The following is a 10,461-nucleotide window of genomic DNA, read 5'->3' as shown; positions in this document are numbered from 1 at the left end:
ATGAATACCATGAGAAAGCATCATTTACAGAACACAAAACAGATCTAAATAATTGGAGAAATATTTTTATAAGTACAATTTATTTAGTCTAAATACTATGATTGTACCCCTATTTCTTGCAACCTTAATTCTACTATAACTCGGAACATACAGAAGATGGTGATATCAAAAACACAAAAGAAACTCAGAATAATTTCCACAATATCTGCAGCAGCATGAGAGAAAAAAGTATTTCAGTCAAGTACTTAGATACACACTATGTCTTATAAGAAACTACTTATTAATATACTACATAGCTTAAAACACATAAAACATTCTTTTAAAACACAACTGACATTTTCTTGTTTTATTTTTGTTTTCACTTTCAAGTAGTAGCTGCAATGTGAAAGCCATTAGGCTCTTGGCTTTAGAAACTAAAAGTTACTGTTTCTTAGTCTAAATGAATAAAATATAAATTTTTGTTTATGGAAAACAGCCCAAATAATACGCAATTAATTAAAATCTAAAGGCAATTTTTAAATGAATCTTGCAAGAAATGAAACTATAAAGAAAATGAGAAAGAAGTCAAATGATTCTATCGCATTATGCATAAGAAAATGTTTCCTTGTTGGCATTTGGGATATCCTAAAATTCAGAAAACTGTAACTGGGGAAAATATGAATCGGCACATCTAAGGAGAGGTGTTTTTTCGATTGTTCAACACAACGAAATTATTTTTTTCATATTAATCAGACATTTTGAAAAGACAAGATGAAAAAATATTTAGGCAATAATTGTCCATTCTGCACTCAGTTACTGTGTAAAAAAAGCACAAATCTTCTCACAAAGACCTCAGTCAGGAACAAAATATGGCAACGTACTAACAACTCACCACCTTCAATTACAATATCATCATAGACCCATTGCCTCTTACAGTGGCACTCTGGTCCACATTTGTTTGAGTTACACTTGGGACATGGATAGAAGCAACCTAGGCAGTTCTCCAGGCAGTCACATAAGTCTGCACCATTACAAATCAGCCAGCCATTCTTGTCATATTTCTTCATCACCTCGTTCGCAAGAAAATACTCATTCATCTTTGACTTGTGGGCCTTCTTTTTCTGCTCTCTGGTTTCAGGATTGAAGTCCACAACCTGAGGTCCTGGGTTTTGAAACGCTAAGCATGTTAATTGTCGCTCTATTTGTTGCAGTTGCTTCTGTCTGATTTGACGTTCTCTCTCAGGAAAACTTGAGTCTGCCTGTTCCTGAGTGAAACTGGGCTTTGCATTATCGAGTTCAGATGGTTCACGCATCTCTGATCACTTCAAGTCTGATTCAAAATAATCAGCGGCAATACATACAGACTCCCACAAGCCACAGCAACCACAGCCATGGACCCAATGAGCCACACCTAATTGGAGAAATATTAATTGCCCCCATATAGGACATAGCAATGTAATACAAATGACAATGCTACCTAAGTTTGTTTATTACTATTATCATTATTGTTGTTTTTGTTGTCATCATCATCATCATCATTAGTAGTAGTAATTATCATCAGTAATAATAATTTATATAGAGCCTACTGTGTGTCAGGCACTTTACTAAGTGCTTTACAAATATCTCATTTGATGCTCAGAACAATTCTTTGAGGTAGGGGCTTTATTATCCCCATTTTAGAGTTAAGGAAACTGAGGCAAACAGAGGTCAAGTGATTTGCCCAGGGTCATGCAGTTATTGAATATATGACATCAGATTTGAACTCTGGTCTTCTTGACTCCTATGCTCTTCTCAGTGTGCCACCTAGGTTCCTGTTTACATCTTAAGTATCCTAACAATCAAACTACCAAAGAACTACTTTATAAACCTAGAAAAATGATAAGAAAAGTCTTCTAGAGAAAAAAAAATAGTCAAAATTAATGAGGGAAACAAGGAGAAAAAGACGCATTGGACCTCAAAATACATTACAAATCAGTGATTGTAAACTGAGAGAGTGAGAGAAAGAAGGAGAGAGAGGGAGGGAGGGAAGGAAGGAGGAAGGGAAGGGGAGGGAGAGGGAGAGGGAAAATATGCTTTGTAATGGTTCAGGTTATACAACATTCAAAGTAAAGAACCCTAGTAGGTTATTGTTTGATAAATGCAAAGACCCCAGTTAGTGGAATAAAATCTCAATTTTCAGAAAAATCTACTGGGAAAACTAGACAGCATTCTAGCAAAATTTAGGTTAGATCAACTACTTACACCATATAGCAAGACACGTTCCAAATGGAGACATGAAGTAGATGTTAAAAGTTACATAATAAATAAATTAGAGGAACAAGGAAGAAATTCCCTTGTATATCTATGGTTAGGGCAAGAGATACAGAGGTTCACAAAAGAAAGAACAAACAATTTAGATTATATGAAATTGAATTTTCTTTTGCAAAAAAATAATTCAGTGAAGCTAAGATAACAATGGAAACAATTAGTTAGGGGAAAATTATTTTCAGTAAGTTTCTCTGATAAAGGAGTCAATTATAAGATAATTAAGGAAGTGATTAGTTTTTTTTTAAGACCAGTTCCACAATTCATAAGAACACTTTCCTTCAATGGAAGAAATCTAAGCTATTTAGAGTCATTTGGGAGGAAAAAAACTGCTTTAAATCATTAATAATTAAAGAAATGCAAAGTAAAGGAACTTTGGGGTTATATCTCCTACCCACTAAATTGGACAATTTAATTAAAAAAAATAACAAATGTTGTAATTGTTATGGGAAAAGAGGCAAATCGATGTGCTGTTGGTGAAGCCCTGAATTGGACAAAATATTCTCAAAAGAAATTTTGAATGATGCCTCCTAATTTAGTAAACCCTAAATAGCCTTTGATTCAGTGACGCAAATGACATTATTATAACATATAAAGGAAAGGGGGGAAAACTCATATATAAAAATTTAAAGCAGATATTTGGTTTTAGAAATCCCCACGATGAGAAAGATTCAAGAGTGAATTCTGCCTAACATTTAAGGAAAATTAATTCCAATAAATTATAAACTACCTGAGAAAATATGTAAAGAAATTCCTTCTATGACATAAATGTGGAGCTAAACCAGGAAGAGCAAAAAGAGAAAAAGAAAATTATAAAATAGTTTCCCTAATGAATATTGATAAAAATAAATAAAATATTAGCATGGAGATTATAGCAATATATGAGAAAGAATATACACTATGACCAGATGGCGTTTATACCAGGAATGCATGGCTTATTCAATATTAGAAAAACTATCAGCATAATTGACAATATCAACAGCAAAACAAGCAGAAATCAATTATCTCAATGGATGCAGAAAAAAACATCTTTGGACAAAATACAATATCCATTCCTATTAGAAACAGTAAAAATCATAGGAAAAGGTAGCTTAAAATAATAAGAAATGTCTATCTAAAATCATCAGCAAGTGTTATTTCTAATAGGGATAAACTAGAAGCCTTCCCAAGAAAATCAGAGGTGAAGTGAGTATTCCAGCTATCACCATTATTATTCTAAACTGTACTAGAAATGGTAGCTATAGCAAAAAGAGAAGAAAAAATAAAGGAAATAGAATAAGCAATGAGGAAACAAAGCCACCACTCTTTATAGATGATATGATGGTTTACTTAGAGAATCCTAGAGATTGAACTAAAAAAAAATTAGTGAAATAATTACCAACTTTAGCAGTTTCAGCATATTCATCAGCATTTCTACATATTATCAGCTGAGCCTAGGAGCAAGACATACAAAGAGAAATTCCACTTAAAAATAGTTATAGACAATATAAAATACCTGGAAGTCTACCTGACAAGGTAAAACCAAGAACTACATGAACATAATAATAAAACACTTTTCACACAAATATAGTCAGATCTGAACTTTTAATTAATTGCTCATGGGTAGGTTAAGCAAATATAATAAAAAGATACCTTTACCTAAATTAATTTACTTAACCAGTGTCATATCAATCAAACTACAAAATTATTTTATAGAGTTAGAAAAAGTAACTAAATTCATTTGAGAGAACAAAAATTTAAGGATATCAAAGGCACTAATGAAAATAAAATTGTGAAGGAAGGTTGCCCAGAAATCTCAATTTGTTTTATAAAACAATAATTGTCAAAAAAAATCTGGTACTAGATAAGAAATAGAATGCTGTATCAGTGGAATAGATTAGGTATACAAATACAGTAGTAAAGGAACATAATTATCTAGTGTTTTGTGAAACTGAAGACCTAAGCTATTTGGACAACTTATAATCTGACAAAAACTGCTCAGAAAGCTGGAAAAATTAGTGTGGTATAAACTTGTCATAGACCAATATTGCAAATGGTATGTTTGAGATAGTTACACAATTTAGAAATAAAGGGCAATATCATACAAAAATTACTAGAGTATGAAACAGTTTACCTATCAGATCGATGAATTAGTGAAGAATTTATCACCAGAGAGACTAAACATTATGATATGTGAAATGGATGATTTTGATTATATTGAATTTAAAAGTTTTTACACAAAAAATGCAGCCAAGATTAGAAGGAAAGTAGAAAGCTGAAGGAAAAAATTATAGCAAGGGTCTCCAATGAAAGGCTCATTTCTCAAATATATAGAGAACTGAGGCAAATTTATAAAAAAAAAAAGACATGTCATTCCCAATTGCTAAATGGCCAAAGGATATGAACAGGCAGTTTTCAGATGAAGAAATCAAAGCTATCAATAGTTATATGAAAAAATGTTCTAAATCATTATTAGACAATATCAAAGGACTCATGATGAAAAGTGCTATCCACATGCAGAGAAAGAACTAATGGAGTATAAATGTGAATCAAAGTATACCATTTTCACTATTTTCTGCATTTTTTGTTTTTTTGTGTGTGTTTTTGATAACGTAATCATTACAGAAATATGATTTTTTTCACAACTTTACATGTATAACCTATATCAAATTGCTTGCTTTCTTCAGGGAAGGAAGAGAGAAGTAAAGGAGTGAGGGAATTTATGATTCAATTTTTTAAATGAATTTTAAAAATTGTTTTCTTCCATGTATTTGAAAAAAAAGTTAAACATTATTTACAAAAATGTAATGTCATGTCAACCTGATATTCCTTAGACATACTAATTAAATAAAAATATTTTCTCTTTTGATAGTGCATTGTCTTGACTCCACATGGACCACCTCATGTCTATAATTCTGCAACATGATGAAAGTATTGTCATTACATTTTATATTATATGTTTATATCTTATATTGTTATTTCCCTCATAGCATTTTGGAAGACACACTCTTCCATTCATCACTTCCAGAAAAATACTAATAGCCTTGACTGTATTGGATAAATACTCATCAATAAAACATCAAAAATATATCCTGAGATAGGCTACTTCAGTAAATAGTGAATGGCAATTATTCATATTGATTCATTTGACTTCAGTTTGAGAAAGTAACATTTTTTAACTTTTCCCCTGAATTCCTTCAATCCCATTTATTTGTAGTCTATGGTCCCCTATGTACTGACTATACTAAATAAAAATTTAATACATCAGTCACTACCTTGTTTGTTACTAACTTTGCTTCCCTAAATATTTGTTTTTTTATTACATAAAAAGCACATTCTCTTTCTGTCATCTCTGGAGGTAACCCAATAATTATTCATATTTTCTAGAGATTATTTTTTCTTCTCTGTTCTAACCTGACTTTGACTCCTACTAAAAGAAAGGTGTTAATTATGTGAATATATGCCTATTCCTCTATGACTACCAAGCAGACCCTTGACAAAAAGATCAAGAGTCAAGTACTTGGCTGGGAACATGGCCAGGCAGCAAAAGGAGACCCAGATTCAGACTCTGACTTTGGAATCTTTTTTTGGTGACAAAGAAGAGTAAAATGTACAGCCAGAAGTCAACAAAGTCAAGGAACCTATATCAAGAGCCTCCAAGAAAAAATATGAATTGGTCTCAGGCCATCGAAGACATCAAAAAGGATTTGGAAAAGCAAATAAGAGAAGTGGAGGAAAAATTGGGAAGAGAAATGAGAGTGATGAAAGAGAGTCATGAAAAACAAGTCAATGACTTGCTACAGTAGACCCAAAAAATACTGAAGAACATAACACCTTAAAAAATAGACTAACTTAAATGTCAAAAGAGCTCCAAAAAACCATTTAGGAGAAGAATGTATTGAAAGGCCGAATTAGCCAAATTGAAAAGGAGGTCCAAAAGACCACTGAAGAAAATGCTACCCCAAAAATTAGATTGGAGCAACTGGAAGCTAGTGACTTGATGAGAAATCAAGATATTATAAAAAGAGAGCCAAAGGAATGAAAAAATGGAAAAGAATGTGAAATATCTCATTGGAAAAACCACTGACCTGGAGAATAGAGCCAGGAGAGATAATTTAAAAATTATTGGATTACCTGATAGCCATAATCAAAAAAAAAAGGCCTAGACACCATCTTTCAAGCAATTATCAAAGAATATTACCCTGATATTCCAGAGCCAGAGGGTAAAATAGGAATTGAAGGAATCTACCGATCACATCTTGAAAAAGATTCCAAAAAGAAAACTTTTAGGAATATTGTCACCAAATTCCAGAATTGCCAGGTCAAGGAGAAAATACTACAAGCAGCCAGAAAGAAACAATTTGAGTATTGTGGAAAAACAATGAGGATAATACAAGATCTAGAAGCTTCAACATTAAGGGATCAAAGGGCTTGGACTACAATATTCCAGAGGTCAAAGGAGCTAGGATTGAAACCAAGAATCACCTACCTACCAAATCTGAGTGTAATGTTCCAAGGCAAAATATGGATTTTCAATAAAACAGAGGACTTTCAAGCTTTCTCAGTGAAAAGACCAGAGCTGAATAGAAAATTTGACTTTCAAACACAAGAATCAAGAGAAACATGAAAAGGTAAACAAGAAAGAGAAATCATAAGGGATTTTTTAAAGTTGAAGTGTTTTGCTTACATTCCCTACATGGAAAGATGATGTGTGCAATTCATGAGACCTTTCTCAGTATTAGGGTAGTTGAAGGGAATATACATATACATAGAGGACACAAGATGAGTTGAATACGAACGGATTGTATCTAAAATTAAAATTAAGGGATGAGAGAGGAATGTTGAGAAAGGTAGAAAGGGAGAGATAGAATGGGGTAAATTCTCTCACATAAAAGTGGCAAATAAAAGCAGTTCTGTTGGAAGGGAAGAGGGGGCAGGTGAGGGGGAATAGGTGAATCTTGCTCTCATCGGATTTGCATTGAGAAGGGAATAACATACACACTCAATTGGGCATCTTACCCCACATGAAAGTAGGGGAAGGGGATAAAAAACAGGGGGCAGATAGGGGAAAGAAGTAATCAAAAGCAAACACTTTTGAAAAGGGACAGGGCCAAGGGAGAAAATTGAATAAAGGGGGACAGGATAGGATGGAGGGAAATAGTTATTCTTTCACAACATGACTATTTATGGAGTGTTTTGCATAATGATACATGTATGGCTTATGTTTAATTCCTTGCCTTCTTAGGGAGGGTATGTGGGGAGGGAAGAGGGGAGAGAATTTAGAACTCAAAGTTTTAAAAGCAGATGCTCAAAAAAAGTTGTTTTTGCATGCAACTGGGAAATAAGACACACAGGCAATGGGGCATAGAAATCTATCTTGCCCTTCAAGAAAGTAAGGGGAAAAGGGATGGGGGGGGGAGGGGGAGTGAGGTGATAGAAGGGAGAGCTGACTGGGGAATGGGGCAATCAGAATATATGCCATCTTGGAGTGTGGGGGAGGGTAGAAATGGGGAGAAAATTTGTAACTCAAAATCTTGTGGAAATCAATGCTGAAAACTAAAAAATATCAAATAAAAAAGTGCTTTGTAAACCTTAAAAAAAATTGTATCATGGTGTCCAGTGGTTCTTTGGTTGTTTACACTGTTTTCTAAGAGAGCTGTTTTGGATAGTAGAAATCTAATGAGTTTTGGTTTGCACTTCTCTTTTTTCATTTTACTTTAATATTTATTAGTCTTTACTGAATATTTGAATTGTTTGTACCATTCTTGTGCTCAGTGTGTCCATAGTTTTGTATGGTTTCCTAGCTTTTCTTCTTGGCAATCTATTCCACTCCTTTTCATTTTGCCTCTTTTATTTTATTTTATTAAGCCTCATAATCATATCACCCATACCATATCTTTTTCTTGAGTTATTACATACTTTATTTCATTTGAGGTTTACTCTGGAATTCTCTTATTCGCAGAATTGATTAATCATTTTAGGATTTTTCCTTTCCTTTCCTTTGTAACATACATAATGTTTTCACTGGTTTCCATCTCATGCAATGGGAGCTTAGCTTCTTTTTTCTCCCTGCTAAGGTATTCTTGATGAAAGCTGACTTCACTTAAAGTTAGTTTCAAATTTTGTTCACATCCCTAGTATCACTCATCCAGTCATTTGGAAGCTATCCTGCAAGACTGGGATAGGGAGGGTAGGATGGGGCAGAGGTTGTCAAAGTTCTGCAATATCAGCCAGATTGTGTACAACTTATTGTCTGTTTCTTTGCTCAAGTGAGTAATGTCTTGCCAGAATTTCCTTGCTTCTCTTTTATTATTCTTTTGCTATCTTTGATAAGAATTTTTCATTTTATCCTGTTAAGTCCTACCAAATTTATTTTCCTTAATAGCAGTTTCATCATGCTACTCTTATAGCTTTTCAAAGCATTGTTTCCACCCATATAAAATGTAAATGATATTTCCAGTCAGAATCTTCTTCAGAATCTACCTAAAATTTTGTTTGTTCCATTCTCATATACTGATTACATTCTATCTCATATTATAATTGAGCACACATAATATTGTCCTTACCATATTTTAACTTGGAGGAAGGAAAATCTATTGTGATTGTGTGTGTGTGTGTGTGTGTGTGTGTGTGTGCATGAATACATACATATTATATGTGTGTGTATACATACATATATTTGTATATATAAGCACATGTATGTATATATGTAAGAAACAAGCAAAATATTTTGTTTATAAAGACAAAATAAGTGTTAGTTCATTCAGTTAAATATCTTGAAAGAGAATTATCTATAAGACATTCTGGGAAGCATCCTGGTGTTGGGGATACAGAGCTAACTTCTGAAGTCAAGAAGTTTAAATACTGTCTGATATCAGCTTAACAAGCTACTTAACTTCTCAGTGGCCCCTTGCTACCAAACACTCCAAGTTGTGAAATTTGCATTAATCAAGGGATTTTCTTCACTGAGAGCTCCCACATTAATGAAATCACAAGCATGGAAGGGAGAGGGAGAGTAGGGGAGGAATGAAAGAAAGAAAAGAAGGAGAGGACAGGAAGAAAGGAAGAAGAGAAGAAGGGAAGGAAGGAATGAGGAAGGAAATGAGAAAGAAAAATATAATATATGCCAAAAATAGACAGTCTTTAGAGGGAATTATGGTCAATTGTTGAATAGTAATGCAGAATTTGATGCAGTTTGACCATTATCTAAACAACTAGAACCTCTCAGTTCACTTAATGATGCTTTTTCCCCCTTTCAACCAAAAATATGGCTTTAGGCTTTCTAGTCTTTTTTTTTCCATAATGCATTGTCATTTCCCCTTAATTCATGTTCAATAAACACTTCTTCCATTCACCCCCATTTTTTGAAATAATGAAAATTTTAAAAAAACCTGATTCAACAAAGGTTGTACAGCATGTATCCCACCATTCAACCAATAGCATGGAGGTATGTTTCATTTTCACTTCCATGAAACCAAGATCATTTATTATTCTGTAATCTATCAGCACTTAACTACCTTTTAATGTATGATATTTACAGGATCATTGTCATTGTGTACATTATTCTCTTAGTTTGACTTTCTTCACCTTCTATCACTTGACATTTTTTCATGTTTCTCTGAATTCCTTATAGTCTTCAATTCTTATGGTAAAATAGCATTTCATTGCATTCATGTACTAGATTTTGTACAACTTCTTTCCATGCTTGCTATGTAGTGAACTAAACACTAAGACCTGTGTTATCATTAGGTGAAGTAATAGCAACGAAAATAAGAATATTAAAGGAAGATAATAAATGAGAAATGGAAGTCATAAAGGAGTTTATATACCTGACTATGGGAGCATAGAAGTGAAAGCATCATGATAATACATCATATGAACATAGGAGAATAATAATGATTTTTGTGTCTAACTTGTTTACATCTGTACCACAGGTTAAACTGCTTCTCAGCCTTTCAGATAAAATCAAGTTTAGTGCCTCCATGGTGATTGTTTTTCCCTTTATTTTACCATTGAAAGAGTACAGGACTAAGGAATTAGCAAAAGATATTTTATCAAAGGGATTAATCAAGGTATTTGCAATTTGCTTTCCTGGCAACCATAGCTACTGGGATTCAAATCAAATTAAGATACAGTCATTCCGACAAATTGATGACTCCCACACAGACATTTAGGAGATGGGCTGAAGGATGGTTTCTT

General features: G+C 33.2%; 1 pseudogene; it reads right to left on the bottom strand.

Annotated features, from left to right (window-relative positions):
• Positions 1 to 831: 831 nt before the first annotated feature.
• LOC118830722 lies at positions 832 to 1,292 on the bottom strand (annotated as a pseudogene).
• Positions 1,293 to 10,461: the final 9,169 nt, after the last annotated feature.

Source organism: Trichosurus vulpecula, chromosome 9, assembly GCF_011100635.1.
Source record: "Trichosurus vulpecula isolate mTriVul1 chromosome 9, mTriVul1.pri, whole genome shotgun sequence".
NCBI lineage: Eukaryota > Metazoa > Chordata > Mammalia > Diprotodontia > Phalangeridae > Trichosurus > Trichosurus vulpecula.
The sequence above is the reverse complement of the archived record's forward strand: the minus strand, read 5'-3'. Positions and strand labels throughout refer to the sequence as shown.